The sequence below is a fragment of the Dermochelys coriacea genome, chromosome 23 (genome assembly GCF_009764565.3).
Source record: "Dermochelys coriacea isolate rDerCor1 chromosome 23, rDerCor1.pri.v4, whole genome shotgun sequence".
In the NCBI taxonomy this organism is placed as follows: domain Eukaryota; kingdom Metazoa; phylum Chordata; order Testudines; family Dermochelyidae; genus Dermochelys; species Dermochelys coriacea.
The window spans coordinates 8,673,948-8,694,855 of NC_050090.1; the positions used below are offsets into that span (position 1 = coordinate 8,673,948).

Sequence of the window (20,908 nt, forward strand, 5' to 3'; positions counted from 1 at the left end):
GGCTCAATGTGCTGTGAAGAAAAGATTGAGGTTATTAGATTGTGACTGAGAGAGGCCCAAGGTAGGTGGTGCATTAGGAAACCAGAGAATTCACATATATTATTCTTTACTCATCCTTTCACTGCCTTTCTTTCAGAAATGAAAAAGTACAGCTCTCAATTAGGTAAGAATATCATATTTCATATATTTAAAAATACAATAATTCAAGTAGTATAATCCATAATTATTGTTAAACATTTTGTACATCAATGTCAAATATCAGTTGCTAGCAAAGACCCATTCTAAGCAAAAAGTGGGTCCAGAGATTAACAGAGACACAGACAGAAACTAAGTCAGATGTGTCTTCACATTCCATATGACATTTCCTGTAATTCTCTCCAGTGAAACGCAAGTGATGAAGTCTTGACATGTGTCAGACATGCTCTGGGACTTTGTCTCATGATGCCTGACCCCGTACAGCTAGAATCAATATGAGTTTTGACAGTGACCTCAGTGGGAGCAGGAGAAACTCTTGGGCCCACATTTTTAAAGGTATTTAGGTACCTAGGGATACAGACAGGGCCAGATCAGAAGTCTGATTAATGAGCATGGGAACCAATTACAAGGAATCCAGCATCCACAAATAATAAAGATGACATTTTATTGCAGGCAAAGATAGGTGTAAAATCAAAGATGGGGAAAGGACAGGAATCAGGAACAAAAAGGAAAGGCAGTGGGATCAGGGATAACAATACATGATTTCCCAACCAATCACACATCAACAACTGAACACGCCTTCCCTTAAGTACAAACAAAGCAATAATAAAAGGAAGCCCCCTCCCACCTCTCCCCAGAATCCCACAGTCTGGCTGGTGATGTGGCAGAGTGATAGGAAGGGCTGGGGTTCCATAGTTCTCCCTTCTGGGTGGAGTGGGCTGCTGGCCAGGGCGTGAGGCTGCTGTCTCCTACCGGGCTCGACTGGCACTGTGCTTAGAGGTACAGTGGAGTCTTGGCGCTCAGTCTCCTTGTGGATCTGGGTGCTCCAGGTTGGACTCAAGGCCTCTGGTTGAGAGAAGCACAATATTCTGCTTCCCTTCTGGTGCTGGGATCAACTCCAAGGCTGCTTCCTCTCTGGCCTGTGTAACACAACTCCCTGCAGCCAGCTCTCCCACAAATATATCTCTGTCCTGTGTCATGTCATGTCCAGTGCACATATCCTGGTGGTCGCAGCCAGTGCAGGCTATCTGGGACCTGCAGCTGGTTGCCATACTTATAAATCACGTTCCTACTCCCGTCCAGTCCCCACAGGTTGATTGTGTCTCTCAAGCACAGACTAGGCTCAGCTCCCCCAACGTCTGTTCCGCTGCTTGGGGAACTGCTGGAAGCTGCTTTTCTCAAGCTCCCAAACTGTCAAGGGAGCTGCAGAGGGCTTGTGAGAAAGAGTGATGAAAGTCTGAGAGAAGCAGAGAGAGCTGGGTATGGCCAAACACATAGCGAGCACAAGTACTGATTGAAAATATTAGGCTCACTCACTTCATATGGCTGAGGCAGGCTGTGACAATCAGCATCAAGAGACCGCAGGGAGAAAACAGAGGGTCTGATTCCTGAAAGAATAAGCAATTGAATTAACTGATTGTATACAATATCACTGTACTCTAAAAGTGTATTGAGTGAGCTCTTTTATGACACACTGGTGATTACTATCATGGTGAAATGTTTGTATTAACACTAGGTGAGGAATTATGGCAGGTTTCAGAGTAGCTGCCGTATTAGTCTGTATTTGCAAAAAGAAAAGGAGTACTTGTGGCACCTTAGAGACTAACAAATTTAGTTGAGCATAAGCTTTCATGAGCTACAGCTCACTTCATCGGATGCATTCAGTGGAAAATACAGTGGGAAGATTTATATATGCAGATACACAGAGAACATGAAACAATGGGTTTATCATACACACTGTAAGGAGAGTGATCACTTAAGATGAGCTATTACTAGCAGGAGAGTGGGGGAGGGAGGGAGAAAACCTTGGTAGTGATAATCAAGGTGGGCCATTTCCAGCAGTTGACAAGAACGTCTGAGGAACAGTGGGGGGGGGGATAACATGGGGAAATAGTTTTACTTTGTGTAATGACCCATCATTCCCAGTCTCTATTCAAGCCCAAGTTAATTGTATCCAGTTTGCAAATTAATTCCAATTCAGCAGTCACTCGCTGAAGTCTGTTTTTGAAGTTTTTTTGTGAAGAATAGCCACTCTGAGGTCTGTAATCGAGTGACCAGAGAGATTGAAGTGTTCTCCCACTGATTTTTGAATGTTATAATTCTTGACGTCTGATTTGTCTCCATTTATTCTTTTATGTAGAGATTGTCCAGTTTGACCAATGTACATGGCAGAGGGGCATATATGATGGCATATATCACATTGGTAGATGCGCAGGTGAATGAGCCTCTGATAGTGTGGCTGAAGTGATTAGGCCCTATGGTGGTGTCCCCTGAATTATGAATTATGGATACTCACTGATAGTTTGCTTTGAAATCTGTGTGCAAACAAAGGGAGAAATAGGTTTTCTCCCAGACAGGAGAGAAGGCAGCTCTCTACCTGTCTCCAGTGAAATTAAGCAGTATGGAATCAAAACAATGGAAGCTCTGAATTTTGTACGAATTAGCAGGGGGATGCAAAGTTCACAGGAAGGGAAGACCAGAAGGAAGCCTTCCTGGCTCTTGAAACAGAGAGAATGAAGTTTAAGGTAATATCAGTAACTGCAAAAAGACATTAGAGTTATCCATTACTTGGGAGACTAAAGGGGCCAGCACTCTTGAAATCACAGAATGAGGGGTCCTTCAGTCAAGGGGGTTGAAGTATCTGGAAGCTGTCAGTGAGAAACCTGCCTAGGTAAACACTGTAACTGGCTAAAAATAAGTTTCAGTCTTAGAAGCATATTTTTACTTTTGTTAGTTTGTTTGTAACCATTTCTATCCCTATTTCTTCAACTTAGTATCACTTGCATCTAGGTTCTATTGGCAATAAACTTGTTTTACTTTTGGAAAAGCAGCTCAGTGCTATACATTAAACCAAACAGTAAAATCCTCAGCTAATCTCTGACTGGTGTGTGTTCTGTCTCTTTAGAGGCAGCGAACTAGAGAACTTCCATGAGGGGCCAGTGAGAGGGACTGGACACTGAAGGGGAGACAGGTCTGGGGAGACTTGGAACTGGAAGGGCTGTTGGGGTCATCCGGCAAGGAATAACCAGGCTAGTGGAAGCCAGGGTGAGGTCATTATGCTGTGATCAGGCTGTCAAGACTCAGAGCCAAAGCTTCACAGCACAGAAGCATCCGGGTTGCAGGACAGGCAGAGACACATCCCGGTTTTGGTCTGGGTGAACCCCCTAAGCGTTGTATGTGCTATTTATGAAGATAATAGGTTGATTAGTCGTATTGAAATACTTTTATATTCTAAAGGGCAAAAACAGAGGTGTTGATTGATGTTTGTATTTTTACAGAGGAGCTGCAGAGACAAAATGGTGAGTTTACCCTGACTTCTAAGCAGTAGCACTCAACAGTAGTGTATGTCCTATGTTTGTAAGACCCAACACCAGTCCTTCAATAATACATTTATAAAGCAGCAGGCTGCACACTGTCAGTTGTGAGTGGTGTCTTTATTCCCTTCTGGAGTTCAAATATAGAATTATTCAGTCTGTGGTAAGGTAAAATTCCTTGGAATCTGAGAAATATACCTGTCTAAAGGCTAATCAGGAACAGAGTAAGGACCAGCTTTACACTGAATGTGAAGTCCAGTTCAAGGTCTCTTCTTTAATATTCAAAGCCTTTGGTGGTATCTGCCTTGCTTATCTGAAAAATGTTTCTCCCTCTGTGACCGAAACCTCAACCAGAAGCTCTACTCCACTAGAACAAAGAAAATGTAACATACATGTAGTATACTGTGAGGCATATGAGAGCAGGAGAAGAACCTGAACCTTAACAGGGGCTGGACTTAGGCCATTACACTGGTCCACTACATGAGTGTCACCTTCAGTGGAATGTGCGTATGCTCAGTCACTGAAAGGAGAAAGGTAAGTTACTTACCTGTACAGCAGCTGGAGTTTGTGGAGATGTGCTGTTCTTGGCCATTCCACGACTCACCTTCTGTCTCCTCTACTCTGGAGGCCTTTTACCTGCCAGGATTCCACGGTAGAGAGGAAACTGAATGGCAATTGGCAAATCCCACCTTTTTAAGCACTTGACATGGGGCATGAAAGTGGCTCAAGCCACATGCTCACCCATACGGGAACTGCCAGCCAAATGATGCCAACCTGGAATTTATGGGGTAGATGTGCACATTCCAATGATCGTGCTCATGGACAGAACATCTCTCTCCAGGTAAGTAACTTCCCTTTTTCTGTTATCTATCTGATAATGTAGTGAAAACTCTGCTACAGAAAAGAAGTTACATATTTTGCATGGTTGAAGAAAAAACATGTTTGTGCCTTTTCCATTACACTTTGGAATGAAATAATAAGGATTAACATCACAAATGTACTTAGGCATTGCATGCTGAGAGAAAAACCTCTGCATGTCTCATGATATCAACAGCCTAGTGTTTAGGGCTGTGGGGCAGTCAGTCTATGTGATTTGGAGCAGGGATTTGACTCTAGGTGTTTTGCTTTCCTGATGAATGCCCTTACTACTGGGTATATTGGGTATTTTGGGACAAGCACACCCCCTGTCCTTTGTGCAGACCTGAGCCTGTTGGCCAGCTCCAGCCCAGACTATGAGATCAGGTCCCTGGTACGACAGGCAGGGATATGCCTAGTTTGTGAATAACATTTTGCAGCCACTGGGGCTTACACAAGAGTGAGGGCTCCAAGCTGCTAATTAGCTGTGGAGCACATCAGGATTTAGTTGGCATTGTGCCTGCTGACTGGAGAAACTTAGATACCATGGGGACTCTAGTTGCTTACAGGGTTAGGTGGCAGTTATGGTTTGGGTTTGAGAATATCAGTGATGTCTCAGAGCTGAACTTAGTCTCCTAAATAGACCCTGAGATTCCTAATTACTTCTGTGAATCTGATGCCAAGTACTTGATTCAGAGTCCACTGAAGTGAAAGGAAAGACTCCCATTGACTTCAGTGGGTTTGGATCTGGCCCTAGGCATGCATTAACTTTGAATCACTGTCACATGTATGAGGGAGAGGATTGCTTTGTTCCTTGAGGCCTCTTTCTTTTGGGACCGAGTCAGATGTGAAAATGCTTGTGCCTTTTTCACAGGACAAAGTCAATGTGAAAATGTTACAGGATGCTACTCCAAGAAAAAGAAGAAGCAGAGAAGGTTACTCACCCTGTGTACTAACTGAGGTTCTTCGAGATGTGTGTCCCTATGGGTGCTCCACTACTTACCCTCCTCCCTTTTGTTTAGGAGTTCAGACATGGACTCTGTGGTAGAGAAGGAACTGAAGGTAGTTGCACCACATGGCACTATATAGCTGCCGCTTATGGTGCGAGACGGGGAGTGTACATGCAGTCCAGTGGTTATGGCTACCAAAAATCTCTGATCCTAGACACAAGAACTAAAGCACACCTAAAGTGGAGCATCCATAGGGACACACATCTCGAAGAACATCAGTTACTGCACAACGGGAATAACCTTCTCTTTTGAGGATGGTCTGTGTTATACAGGACATCAGACTAGATCATCACAGTGGTCCCTTCTGGACTTAGAATCTATGAACCTATCATGCACATTGTCTCTCCTTCACAGCCGGAGATATTCCCGACCAAAGACAATATAGCCTTCAGTATTTTAGCTATTAACTCGCTTCCTTCTTGGTCCAATCAAGATTAAAGCTTCTGTCATTTTGATTAAACATTTGTTGTTTTAATGAAAATTGAAGCAGAGAATAAGTAAGTTTATATGATTTTTTCCCATGTGTTCTACTAACATTCGGGAATGGGAACAAGAATGATTTATTATTAGACCTCATCCCTCTCTCCTGCCCTTGATGGAGCTCTTTATTTGGGTTAATTTGTTGAATTTTTAACTAGACTCCCAAGTATTCTCCAAGAACCATAACCTTACTGCAAAGAGACACAGTATCAAAGGAGATGTATACATTGAAAGGACTCTTCTTTGAAACTGAATTGCAGGCCATGATGTAAATGGTGTCACTGCCTCTTTTGGTACCAGAAGCCATGTTAGTGGAGCAGCATCATGTGTCATAGTCTCCTTTTTTGCTAATTAGTTGTTGCCATGAAGCTTCATCTGAAATTTATTAAAGCAAGAAAAGAATCTTGTCTATGTTTAGCAGCTAGTTCTCGAACTTTGTGGGGTTTAATACCCTGACCCGAGCAGGAACTCTTGAGAGTGAAAGGCCAGATCATCCCCTTGGATTTGAAACTGCTGGGAACTTCAAGGGCCTTTCATTTGAACTTCCACTGATGTGGGGGGTGGGGTGGGAATTCTTCCCTCACACATCAGAATGCAGATACTGTGCCTTTTTCAGAGAACACAGCCAAGGAGACATTGTTAAGGTTCCATTCAGTGGCACAACCATGTGGGGGCAGCGTAGCTGTGTTGGAAAAAATCTAGGCGTTTTTAATCCAAGACTTGATGCTTTCTTCAATTAATCCAGTGGCAAGACTTCCGTTGACTACCCTGTCAGCAGGATTGGTCTGGTAATTTGATAACAATAAAGTACCCATATTGAAAAATGTCCTGTTTGTTTTTATTTGCAGAAAAACTTAAGGAGGAAAAGGGTAAGTTTGCACTGACGTGAAGTTTGGAGGGGGGAAAGGTCTGTCACTTCCCCATTGAGGGATGTGGAAGGGGCAGGCTTTTTATAACTGTTGAGGAGTCAGGATATCTCTGTTTCTATGGTGAGCGGGAGCTGGGTGAATTTTTCAGTTGGGACTCAGGGGAATTTGGGCATTTTCCACTTGAGGTTTGTTTCTCTGTTTTGATAGGGGTGTGGTGGGGGTGTCAGAGTGGGACTGGTCCGAGGAAAGAAATGTTCGTTAACTCAGTATGCATCAAAAACAAAGATAGATCAAGGGGTGCATTGTGATGGGGCTGCTTTTGCAAAGCAATGGGAGAAAGGTAAGGATGAGTGTGGCAGGATCCCCAGGATTCAGCCTGGGAAGGTGGGAGTGCTGTGCCCACCCTTAATTCTCCAGACTGGGCTGTGTCTCACAATGCTTTCCTAGTGGCAAGCAGCAAACCCCTCCAGGCCCTGTTATCACTCAGCAGAACAGCATGCGGCACCCCACAACCAGCTAGATTGCATGAATACTCCCATAGCCACTCATGAATCTCAGAGAAATGCCCCAGCCAAATCCCCTCAGCTCCCCGCACTGTACCTCAGGAATATACCTATTGCACTGCTCAAGATGAGCAGTGCACATTTTTTTAATTTGTTCATCACGTCATCAATGGAAAGTGGATATACGCCAGCCCTTTTCAAACCGGAGCAAGCACCCTTAACAAACACTTCAGGCAAACTCACTGGTAAAGATAAATAGTAAAACAAATGTATTGACTACAAAAATAGATTTTAAGTGATTATAAGTGATAGGCAAAAAGTCAGAGTTAGTTAACAAAAGAAACAAAATATAAGCATGCAGTCTAAACTCTTAATCCTATTGGACTGGGCAACAACTAGATAAAGTGTGTTTTATCACCCCCACTGGATATTGCAGTTCATAGTATACGGATTTCACCCTTGAAATCTGGGCCAGTCCTTTCTGTTAATGTCTTCAGTCTTCTCTTCAGTGTCCTTGTGGCTTGCAGCATAAGTGGGGGAAGGAGAAAGGCCAAACGTGGGGCCCCTGTGGCCTCAGTCCCATGTGCTTGTAGAATTCAAGTCCAGGCATGTGTGGTGGGCATTGCTGAGTGCCCAGATAAGGTTGAGCAATTACCTTGGTGTGTCCTCATGCAGGTGAGTCATTGAATTGTAGCTTCTTTGGTGGGCGATGGCTGTTGATGGTGGTTTTTACACTTGCCCGGTCATTGGTTACTTTCCTTGCTGTTGCTTCTGGGGAGCTAATATCTGACTGATTCCCCAACTTACAGCATGTTTTAGTGACAGCCATACAACACAATCTCATAACTTCATATGCACTAGAGATATACATAGAGAGAACAGTGGGTTTCAGCAGTTCATAACCTTTCCCCTGATACCTTACATGGCATGCTTTGTATGCAATATCACAATTATATATATGGGGGAGGTTTAGATTGGATATTAGGAAAAACTTTTTCACTAGGAGGGTGGTGAAACACTGGAATGTGTTACCTAAGGAGGTGGTGGAATCTCCTTCCTTAGAAGTTTTTAAGGTCAGGCTTGACAAAGCCCTGGCTGGGATGATTTAGTTGGGGATTGGTCCTGCTTTGAGCAGGGGGTTGGACTAGATGACCTCCTGAGGTCCCTTCCAACCCTGATAGTCAATGATTCTATGATTCTATGTACAGGTGAGGAATATGGGAGTTATACAGAGGTATAGAATGTCACAGGGAGTTTGATTTCTGAGCCAATCACACAGAGTGGGGTTTTATCAGGGAAATGTTCAGCAGCTAGTTCTAGATTGCACCAAGCAACCCTCTGTAAGTCTTAACCACTCTGTGAGGTGTAATGCCTCCCCCTCAAGGAGAACTCCCTCTGCTGGCAGCTCCAGGGTCCTCTCTCTCAGAAGTTTCAACGGAAACTTCCATTCACCTGGAGAGTTTATTTCTTTACAGTGTGTGAATCAGCCTGACATTTCTGTGGAGTCCAAAGACTCTGCTGCAAAACTAATCATAATAGTCAATTTTCACAATGGAGTGAGGTAAACGATGGGATCTCCCAAGGGACCTGTGCTGTACCCTTTAACAATGAAAGCTTCTGTCACTATCACTGAATATTTGCTTCTTTTTCAGAAAACCTAGAGAAGATAATTGGTAAGTGTGTGTCTTATTTCTCTAATGCATAGTCTGGTCAATACACACAGATCTTGTATAGTGGAAAGTAGAAGAATTTATTGTTGAACTTTTTTGCTCTCTCCTGCCTTTCATCATACCCTTTTCCTGGCTTGAGAAGAGCATCTCTGAATATTTGCTAGATCTGAAAATAGTTGCTTTAGTATTCTGGCATTTTTAAATAAACTCCCCCAGTGTTGTTTGGTATCCTCTAGGAAATGTAGCTCACCAGAAAACTCTATATTCTATAAAAGAAATGAATGTATGAAAAGTACTGTTCATTGAAATTCAAAATGGAACATAACTCATTAAATAATATGACTTTTTTTAATAGCTGATGCCCATATTAGGGGGATTGTGTTTCCTACTGAGCTTGCTAATGCATAGAAATATATTAATTATTTTTCTCCTTCTCTTTTCTCCATGATTCTTTTTCAGCACAACTCCAAGAGCAAAAGGGTGAGTTTACTGAATAACTATCCAGTCAAAGGGACAAATCCTGCAGCCCATTCAACTTGGCCTGGAATATTTCTAGATTCCCCCCCACACACATTCCCCACAGCTAGGCTATAATTCTCTAGGGCTTTATTAACATTAAAGTGATCAGGAACAGTCAGCATGGATTCACCAAGGGAAGGTCATGCCTGACTAATCTAATCGCCTTTTATGATGAGATTACTGGTTCTGTGGATGAAGGGAAAGCAGTGGATGTATTGTTTCTTGACTTTAGCAAAGCTTTTGACACGGTCTCCCACAGCATTCTTGTCAGCAAGTTAAGGAAGTATGGGCCGGATGAATGCACTATAAGGTGGGTAGAAAGCTGGCTAGATTGTCGGGCTCAACGGGTAGTGATCAATGGCTCCATGTCTAGTTGGCAGCCGGTGTCAAGTGGAGCGCCCATGGGGTCGGTCCTGGGGCCCGTTTTGTTCAATATCTTCATAAATGATCTGGAGGATGGTGTGGATTGCACTCTCAGCAAATTTGCGGATGATACTAAACTGGGAGGAGTGGTAGATACGCTGGAGGGGAGGGATAGGATACAGAAGGACCTAGACAAATTGGAGGATTGGGCCAAAAGAAATCTAATGAGGTTCAATAAGGATAAGTGCAGGGTCCTGCACTTAGGATGGAAGAATCCAATGCACCGCTACAGACTAGGGACCGAATGGCTCGGCAGCAGTTCTGCGGAAAAGGACCTAGGGGTGACAGTGGACGAGAAGCTGGATATGAGTCAGCAGTGTGCCCTTGTTGCCAAGAAGGCCAATGGCATTTTGGGATGTATAAGTAGGGGCATAGCGAGCAGATCGAGGGACGTGATCGTTCCCCTCTATTCGACACTGGTGAGGCCTCATCTGGAGTACTGTGTCCAGTTTTGGGCCCCACACTACAAGAAGGATGTGGATAAATTGGAAAGAGTACAGCGAAGGGCAACAAAAATGATTAGGGGTCTAGAGCACATGACTTATGAGGAGAGGCTGAGGGAGCTGGGATTGTTTAGTCTGCAGAAGAGAAGAATGAGGGGGGATTTGATAGCTGATTTCAACTACCTGAAAGGGGGTTTCAAAGAGGATGGCTCTAGACTGTTCTCAATGGTAGCAGATGACAGAACGAGGAGTAATGGTCTCAAGTTGCAATGGGGGAGGTTTAGATTGGATATTAGGAAAAACTTTTTCACTATGAGGGTGGTGAAACACTGGAATGCGTTACCTAGGGAGGTGGTAGAATCTCCTTCCTTAGAGGTTTTTAAGGTCAGGCTTGACAAAGCCCTGGCTAGGATGATTTAACTGGGACTTGGTCCTGCTTTGAGCAGGGGGTTGGACTAGATGACCTTCTGGGGTCCCTTCCAACCCTGATATTCTATGATTCTATGATTCTATGATTTATTAACATTCTCCTCTCTCCCATGTGATTTTTTGGCAACTGTGGTGGCCAGATCACCCTTTACGAGGGGGGAAAAAGAGCTTCTGGGAGTTCCAGCAACCTCTGACTTGGGTGTTTCCTCTGTATCCTGTGGCCAAGGGGAGGGGTGTCTGAACTCTCAGCGGAAATGGGGAAGCAGCCTGGACTCGCTGCAAAGCCCTAGAGTATGGTAGGAATAAAAAGAGACTGTGGATTCGATCCTGCTCTGATTGGCATCAACAAAACTTTGTCATTAACTCTTTTGGGAGCAGGATTTTAGTCCAATATTTGTGTGCATCTTTGTATGTCTTAATGAAAAAAGGAACTGCATATTTAGTCAATAAGAATTGTTCTTTGTTTCTTGTCCTCATTTAGAAAGGAGAGAAGATTTTCCTGTAACAGGTAAGATTTCTTGTCTGCTTCAATCAGCCAGGATCAAATCTCTGTCACAGTAGCTGCGTCTGCTCTTGGAGGTAGATGGGTGATTCCCAAGTCAGATAGACATACTCACGCTAGATCTTATCCAGCCAAGATGCTCAAAACTGTTGTGTAGCTGGTATAGCACAGGCAGTGGGTGCAGCTGCTAAGGCTAGCCTCCCCGTGCACAAACTCAGGACTCTGTAGGTACATATTGAGGGTCCTTAAACCATACCACCCTTCCTGCTGCCATGTTACTTCAACTACAACTGTAACTTCAAATATGGAGGTGTAGCCACTGACAGACCGCATCTGAAAGTGAGACTGGTTAGTTCTTGGGCTAGTTGCGGAAGTTTGCCACTGCAGGGGAATGTGAAATTTTAATTGTGTTTTGCTTCTTCATCTCAGTTAATCCTCAGGTCTTCAGAAATCTGGCCTGTGCTGTCAGATTTTTGTGTTACATTGCACACATGTGTGGATCAGATGGCATGTAGTAAATGTGAGGTAATCTGTGATGTAGGGCTGAGAGCAGCAGAGACAACCGGTTGTGGTAAAATACACAATTAGATAAATATTAGATTAAAATATTTAGTTCACTGAATATGAGCTATACTGAATATGGCTGATTCATGCTCTTTGTGATGTTAGTAAATCAGGTGTCCAACTGTTATGTTCTCTTTTTCCACATTCGAAACAACGAAACTGCCAGTGGTGACTGATAAAGTTTATTCTTTTGCAGAACAACTGCAGAGAGAAATTGGTGAGTTTGTGTGGATTATTATCACCCTGTTTTTATTTCCCAGAACTATAATGTATGCCCTGTATTTGTAAACCTCAGTATCGCTCCCTAAATTATCCATTACACATCAGCAGGCTCCAAACTGTCAGTTCTGTGAGGTATTGTGGTCTGTCAATGTAATCCCATTGAAATCAATGTGCCAAGTACAGAATTTATTCAATCTGCAGCCTTGGACTTGAAGGCTTATACCTACATTAAGGCTAAGTAGGAACACCATAAAGACTTGCTTCCCATTGAATGTGGAGTACAATTCACGGTCTCTGGATTAACATTCAAAACTTCCCATAAGATCTCGCCTTCTTATCAGAGAGATGCTTCTCCGGCTATGACTATGACCCCCACTGATACCTACTACATTCCACATGTGAGGCAGAACATGAACCTCTATAGTAGCTGGATTTAGACTACAGAACTCAAACCTGCACAAAATCAGAATGGCCCCACCTGTAAGGATCCATGCAAAACTCACCTCATTGAGTCTCCCTTTTCCAATAGCTCTCAACACCTGCATATTTACTCTGATATATTGATGATGTCATGAAAGTTTTAGCAGAGAAAGTATAGTATATTTTTGCCTGGTTTGAAAAATGACCATTCTGATATAATTGCAACATTTCTTGTTCAGAAGCCCTACTTAAGCAAATCAGTAAGTCTGCCCTCACTGCGCATCAGTTATACTCAGATGGATGAGGGAAATGTTACCTGTTCATGTAACATGTGCAGTCCCTGTGCCTCTTTCACAAAGCAAATCCAAGGAGACATTGTTAAGGTTCCATTAGGCTATCCAATCATGTGGGGGCAGTGTAGGTGTTTCTGGAAAAAAAAATACTAGCTTTTCTTAATCCAATACTTGACCATTCCTTCAATGAATTCAATGGGAACACTTCCATCAGCTACACTGGGGTCAGGATTGGGCCCCTAATTTAGTAACAATAAAATGCAAATACTGAAAAGTGTCCTTTTTGTTTTTCTTTTGCAGCCCAACTCAAGGAGGAAAAGGGTAAGTTGACTATGACTTCTGTAGTTTGGAGGTGGAAGGGTCAATCATTTTCCCACTGAGGGAAATGGTGGAGGAAGGATTTCTTTAACCGCTGAGGTATTAGTATCTTTCTTCTTTTGCAGTGAGCGGGAAGTGATTGAGTTTTGTAATTTGGACTGAGGAGACTCTGGGTGTTTTTCACTGGCAGGTTGTCTCTCTGTTTGGTCTGGGTTGGGGTGTGAAGCTGTGACAGTGGAGAGGAAATAAATGTTCATTAACCCAATTTTCAGCAAAGACATAGACAAAACAGGTGGGACAGAGATGTGTCTAGTTTTGTAAAGCAGTGGCTTGTTGAGTTTGCTTTGTTTACTGAGACAATCACACAGAGTGGGGTTTTATCAGGGAAATGTTTAGCAGCTAATTCCAGATTGCACCAAGAAACCATCTGTAAGTCTTAAAGAACTCGGGGGGGGGGTGTTTAATGCAGTGCCCCGAGGTAGAAACCTCGATATTGAAGGGCCAGAGCATATCCTAGGATGAGAAACCTCTTCTGGGAACTTCAGGGAACTTTCACTCCATCCTGTACTGAGGGGAGTGGGAGTCTCCCCTCAGATAACAGAGCATCCTAGAATCACGGCAAAGCCAAAAACTCTGCTGAAAGCCAGGCCCTCATGCTCACAGATTCTGTGCCTTTCTGAGAGAAGAGTGTCCTAGCCTCCCCTGCCCCTGGCACTAGGGTGCTCTCACTTTCCATGCCTGGAATGTCCAGGAAAAGCAGCTAACCCCTTGAGATACAATCCCACCCAAAACTCCCCAGGTCAGTGCACTTCAGCAATTCACTCACCTTTCCTAACACACATCTGATCCTATCCAACACACATTGTCTGGGACGGGAATATATGCAATTTCTGTCTCAGTCATTTCAGGAAAGCTGTACCCCTTTCCCTGGAGCTCACAAAGCCCCTTAAATAGGACAGGATTGGCTAGGCACTTGGACAGAGGGAATGGGGATGGTCTTAAGTAGAACTAGGAAGGTTATATTAGTTCTGTATTTGGCTATGATCCTGGAAAACTGCATCCAGTTCTGATGTCCCCAGCTGAAGAAGGAAGGTGATAAATTGAAGAGGGTGTCAGAGAAGAACCATAAGAATGATTAAAGTAATAGAAAACATGCTTTATAGTGATAGATCGAGCTCTGGAGTCTATTTAGCTTAACAAAGAGAAGGGGTGACTTAATCACATTTTATAATTATGTATATCAAGAACCAATATATGCTAATAGGCTCTAGCAGAGAAAGGGCTAACAAGATCCAGTGGCTGGAAGTGAAGCTAGAGAAATCCATACTGGAAATAAGGTGTAAATTTTTAAGAGTGAGGGTAAGAGCCCCTGAAATTCTTTACAAAGGTCATGGCAGATGGTCCATAACTAGTCATTTTTAAATAAAAATTGGATATTTTGTCTAAAAGATCTGCTGTAATACAAACAGGAATTATTTTGGGGAAGTTCTCTGGACTGTGTGATACAGGATAAGAGTAGTCCGTTCTGGCCTTAAACTTTATGGTGCTCATTATCTCACCTGCTCCCACACAAATATTCTCCAAAGAAGACAATATGACTTTTGATATTTTAACTATTAGTTGTCTTCATTCTTGGCTATATTATTACAAAATGTGTTATTGTTATATTTATATATTATTTTCTTTTTTAGGGAACTTGGAGAAGAGAATAAGTAAGTCTGTGTCCTTTTTCTTCAGTATGCTCTAAAAATATGTAGGACTCTTATAGAATGAAAAAAAGAAATGTTTGATTCATTATTAGACTTCACCTTTCCCTACCACATTTGATGGGGCAGTTTCCTTAGTTTTTCTTGTCTATTGCATATATGAGCATTTGCTATATTTGACCAGTGCTGTTCATACATCATTAAAATGTAAATAGACTCCCTGTCAGGGTTCCCTCCTCGCTCTGAATTCTGGGGTACAGATGTGGGGACCCGCATGAAAGACCCCCTAAGCTTATTTCTACCAGCTTAGGTTAAAAACTTCCCCAAGGCACCAATCCTTTCCTTGTCCTTGGACGGTATTGCTGCCATCACCAAGTGATTTAGACAAAAATTCAGGAAAAGGGTCACTTGGAGTCCCTATTCCCCCAAGCCCCTTCACCCCCTGTCCTGGGGAGGCTTGAGAATAATATCCTAACCAATTGGTTACAATGTGAGCACAGACCAAACTCCTTGGTTTTTAGGACACTGAAAATCAATCAGGTTATTAAAAGAATAATTTTATTTTAAAAAAAAAAAGTAAAAGAATCACACCTGCAAAAATCAGGATGGAAGGTACTGTTTACAGGGTAATAAAAAGATTTAAAACACAGAGGATTCCCCTCTAGGCTCAGCTTCAAATTTACAAAAGAAAACAGGAATAAAACTCACTCTAAGCATAGGGAAAATTCATAAGCTAAAACAATAGATAATCTAATGCATTTCCTTACCATTACTTACAATTTTTGTAACCTTAGATGCTCATTTCATGTATGTTTTCTGGAGATGTTTTTTCAGCCTGGTCTCTCTCTCTCCGTCCAGAGAGGGAACAAACAAAGAGAGGACAAACAAAACCTTCCCCTCCCCCAGATTTGAAAGTATCTTCTTTTCTCATTGGCCCTTTTGGTCAGGTGCCAACTAGGTTATTTGAGCTTCTTACCCCTTACAGGTAAAGATTAGTACAGCTACCCAGGAGGGATTTTATGCTACCCTTAGCTGTATTTTTATGACACTCCCCCTTTACTGTTTTGTACTCTCCAAAATCTATAACCCTCCTTCAAAGAAACACAGTATGAAAGGAATTGTACAAATGGACAGGACTCTTCACTGAAGTCGAAATGAAATGCAGGTCATGGTATAAATGGAATTACTGCTCCTTTTTAACAGATCCCATATTAGTAGAGGAGCATCATGTGTCATATTCACCTCTTTCGCTAATTAGTTGTGGCCATCAAGCTTTTTCTTAAATTTATTCAAACAAGAATAGAATCTTGTCTTTCTGCTTTTAGGGGAATAGGCATTGGACTAGCCCACAGATTGAGTAGCCAGCGCAGGCTCTGTGCTTCTCACTCACCATGGCCAATATTTATGCCAGTCAGGAAAGAAAGGCACTCATTCACCCTCTTGAATTTGTAAGTAAATGGACATACACTTAATTCTTTTCTTCTTCTCCCCATTGTTCTTTTGTAGAAGAACTACAGGAGGAAAAGGGTGAGTTTTTACAGTTGACTGAATAGTTATAGTCCAAAGAGCAAACTCTGTAGTCCCGACTGTAGCGAAAAAGTTATCATTCCTCATGGCCAGGAGGGGCCATGTAGGGGACACTGCAGCCCTGGTGCATCATGTAGCTGAGACCTCACCAGCTCTTTGCAAAGAGAGCCAGAAAGGGAGAGATTCAAGGTCAGTTGGGGATGTGAGAAGACACACCCAGGTCATCCGGGAACTGCACATATCTACTATAGAAGAAATCTCTGGATGGGGAGTACAGCAGGACAGAGCCACTAAAACTGTGCTTCTGCAGGAGTAGGCAAGGCCATGCAGAAACTCCCTACACCTCCCGCCTCAGAGATGAGGGCTCAAATAGTCTTCCACAAACAGCTTCCCCCAGATTGGGAACCCATCTTCTGTGCAGAGCACCCAGAGGAGGCTCTTTGACAATTCCCTTGTGAATGGAGTGATGATAATCACACAGAAATGTTTGCTACAGCAGAAAATAGAACCCAGATATTCTCCCTTCTGGTCCAGTTTATTCACTACTAGCCTGAGGGCTGGTCAAAAACTTACCATGGAAACATGTCTATTTCAAAAAATAACTGTTTGGGGGAATGAAAGCAAGTAAGAAATTAATATTTCAGTTTTCAGAGTAGCAGCCGTGATAGTCTGTATTTGCAAAAAGAAAAGGGAGTACTTGTGGCACCTTAGAGACTAATAAATTTATTTGAGCATAAGCTTTGGTGAGCTACAGCTCACTTCATCGGATGCATAATAAATTTGTTAGTCTCTAAGGTGCCACAAGTACTCCTTTAATATTTTAGTAACATTCTAACTTTCCTTTTGACTATTTTGAAATGAAAAATCAAATGTTCCGTTTCAATACGATATTACTTTTATACTGAAATTTTCAAAATTAGAATAAAAATGTTTTAATTTTATCAAAACAGAATGTTTTGTTTGACCTAAAAATGTTGCAGTAAAATTCAAAATTCTTTTTTTGCATTCTGTTTTGGGAAAAAATGTAATTTTAAAATCCTGGAAATTCCCACAAAATACAAATTCTGGTTCCTTTGGATGTCCAAACAAACCATGTGCTCAGCCTCTATTTCTTACATGGCCAGTTTTTTATATCTACCTTACTGTGTGAAGTCTTTTTCCACACTCTAACGGGGGAGGGATAGCTCAGTGGTTTGCACACTGGCCTGCTAAACCCAGGGTTGTGAGTTCAATCCTCGAGGGGGCCATTTAGGGATCTGAGGCCAAAATTGGGGATTGGTCCTGCTTTGAGCAGGGGGTTGGACAAGATGATCTCCTGAGGTCCCTTCCAACCCTGATATTCTATGATTCCCATTGAAATCAATATAAATTGTAAGTGAACCATCATGAGGTGTTAACTCATAGATATTAAGGTCAACAGGGACCATTATGATCATCTAGTCTGACCTCCTGCACAATACAGGCCACAGAATCTCACCCCCCACACCTGCAATAAACTTCTCACCTATGTCTGAGCTATTGAATCATGGTTTAAAGACTTTAAGGTGCAGAGAATCCTCCAGCAAGTGACCTGTGCCCCGTGCTGCAGAGGAAGGTGAAAACCCTCCAGGGCCTCTTCCATTCTGCCCTGCAGGAAAATTCCTTCCTGACCCCAAATATGGCGATCAGCTGAACCCTGAGCATGTGGGCAAGATTCACCAGCCAGATACCCAGGAAAGAATTCTCTGTAGTAACTCAGATCCTACCCCATCTAACATTCCATCACAGGCCATTGGGCCAATTTACCATGAATATTTAAAGATCAATTAATTGCCAAAATCATGTTATCCCATCATACCATCTCCTCCATAAACTTATCGAGTTTAATCTTGAAGCGAGATAATCTTGCGCCCACTGCTTCCCTTGGAAGGCTGTTCCAGAACTTCACTCCTCTGATGGTTAGAAACCTTTGTCTAATTTCAAGTCTAAACTTCCTGATGGCCAGTTTATATCCATTTGTTCTTGTGTCCATCTCGATACTGAGCTTAAATAATTCCTCTCCCTCTCTGGTATTTATCCCTCCGATATCTTTATAGAGAACAATCATATCTCCGCTCAGCCTTCTTTTGGTTAGGCTAAACAACCCAAGCTCCTTGAGTCTCCTTTTGTAAGACAGGCTTTCTGTTCCTCGGATCATCCTAGTAGCCCTTCTCTGTACCTGTTCCAGTTTGAATACATCCTTCTTACACATGGGAGACCATAACTGCACACAGTATTCCAGATGAGGTCTCACCAGTGCCTTGTATAACGGTACGAACACCTCCTTATCTTTACTGGAAATACCTCGCCTGATGAATCCCAAGACCGCATTAGCTTTTTTCACAGCCGTATCACATTGGCGGCTCATAGTCATCCTGTGGTCAACCAATACAATGGAATATGATCCAACAATTGCTCATTTGTTTTAGATAAAACTGTCTAATCTCTTTTTAGTTGTTTTTTGAGTTCTGTGCACATTTGTATTTTGTAATAGTAATTTTATCAAAATTGCTTTGTCTTTCTCCCCATGGATAGTTTGCTTTTCAGTTCTAGTTGGTTGGTTTGATTCTCCCCTTTTAACTGAGGAAACATGCAGGTCAGAGAAATGGTTCTTCCATTTCAGTGTGAAGATGACAGGTTTCAGAGTAGCAGCCGTGTTAGTCTGTATTTGCAAAAAGAAAAGGAGTACTTGTGGCACCTTAGAGACTAACAAATTTATTAGAGCATAAGCTTTCGTGAGCTACAGCTCACTTCATCGGATGCATTTGGTGGAAAACCAAGATAACTAGATAAAGTGTGTTTTATCACCCCCACTGGATATTGCGTTCATAGTATACGGATTTCACCCTTGAAATCTGGGCCAGTCCTTTCTGTTAGTGTCTTCAGTCTTCTCTTCAGTGTCCTTGTGGCTTGCAGCATAAGTGGGGGAAGGAGAAAGGCCAAACGTGGGGCCCCTGTGGCCTCAGTCCCATGTGCTTGTGGAATTCAAGTCCAGGCATGTGTGGTGGGCATTGCTGAGTGCCCAGATAAGGTTGAGCAATTACCTTGGTGTGTCCTCATGCAGGTGAGTCATTGAATTGTAGCTTCTTTGGTGGGCGATGGCTGTTGATGGTGGTTTTTACACTTGCCCGGTCATTGGTTACTTTCCTTGCTGTTGCTTCTGGGGAGCTAATATCTGGCTGATTCCCCAACTTACAGCATGTTTTAGTGACAGCCATACAACACAATCTCATAACTTCATATGCACTAGAGATATACATAGAGAGAACAGTGGGTTTCAGCAGTTCATAACCTTTCCCTTGATACCTTACATGGCATGCTTTGTATGCAATATCACATTTATATATATGGGGGAGGTTTAGATTGGATATTAGGAAAAACTTTTTCACTAGGAGGGTGGTGAAACACTGGAATGTGTTACCTAAGGAGGTGGTGGAATCTCCTTCCTTAGAAGTTTTTAAGGTCAGGCTTGACAAAGCCCTGGCTGGGATGATTTAGTTGGGGATTGGTCCTGCTTTGAGCAGGGGGTTGGACTAGATGACCTCCTGAGATCCCTTCCAACCCTGATAGTCAATGATTCTATGATTCTATGTACAGGTGAGGAATATGGGAGTTATACAGAGGTATAGAATGTCACAGGGAGTTTGATTTCTGAGCCAATCACACAGAGTGGGGTTTTATCAGGGAAATGTTCAGCAGCTAGTTCTAGATTGCACCAAGCAACCCTCTGTAAGTCTTAACCACTCTGTGAGGTGTAATGCCTCCCCCTCAAGGAGAACTCCCTCTGCTGGCAGCTCCAGGGTCCTCTCTCTCAGAAGTTTCAACGGAAACTTCCATTCACCTGGAGAGTTTATTTCTTTACAGTGTGTGAATCAGCCTGACATTTCTGTGGAGTCCAAAGACTCTGCTGCAAAATTAATCATAATAGTCAATTTTCACAATGGAGTGAGGTAAACGATGGGATCTCCCAAGGGACCTGTGCTATACCCTTTAACAATGAAAGCTTCTGTCACTGTCACTGAATATTTGCTTCTTTTTCAGAAAACCTAGAGAAGATAATTGGTAAGTGTGTGTCTTATTTCTCTAATGCATAGTCTGGTCAATACACACAGATCTTGTATAGTGGAAAGTAGAAGAATTTATTGTTGAACTTTTTTGCTCTCTCCTGCCTTTCATCATACCCTTTTCCTGGCTTGAGAAGAGCATCTCTGAATATTTGCTAGATCTGAAAATAGTTGCTTTAGTATTCTGGCATTTTTAAATAAACTCCCCCAGTGTTGTTTGGTATCCTCTAGGAAATGTAGCTCACCAGAAAACAGATATTCTATAAAAGAAAATGAATGTATGAAAAGTACTGTTCATTGAAATTGAAAATGGAACATAACTCATTAAATAATATGACTTTTTTAATAGCTGATGCCCATATTAGGGGGATTGTGTTTCCTACTGAGCTTTTTGCTGTTTAATAGTGACTATGAAAGTTCTTGCCAAAATGGTTTAGAAAAAGGTTGGGATCTAATATCTCTTCCAGTCTTCTATGCAGGGGGATGGGCAGGTAACTAGGCCCACCGAATGAATAGCTGGTGAAGGAACTTTGCTGCTCACCAACATGGCTAATATTTGTGCTG

The 20,908-nt window shown here is 42.5% G+C and overlaps 1 long non-coding RNA gene across 1 annotated transcript; it reads left to right on the forward strand.

Annotated features, from left to right (window-relative positions):
- Window positions 1–3,471: 3,471 nt before the first annotated feature.
- LOC122457273 lies at window positions 3,472–16,262 on the forward strand. The gene is made up of 8 exons (XR_006276743.1): window positions 3,472–3,494; window positions 8,879–8,899; window positions 9,356–9,376; window positions 11,192–11,218; window positions 11,973–11,993; window positions 13,012–13,032; window positions 14,721–14,741; window positions 16,242–16,262. It is a non-coding gene; the product is annotated as an uncharacterized LOC122457273 (long non-coding RNA).
- Window positions 16,263–20,908: the final 4,646 nt, after the last annotated feature.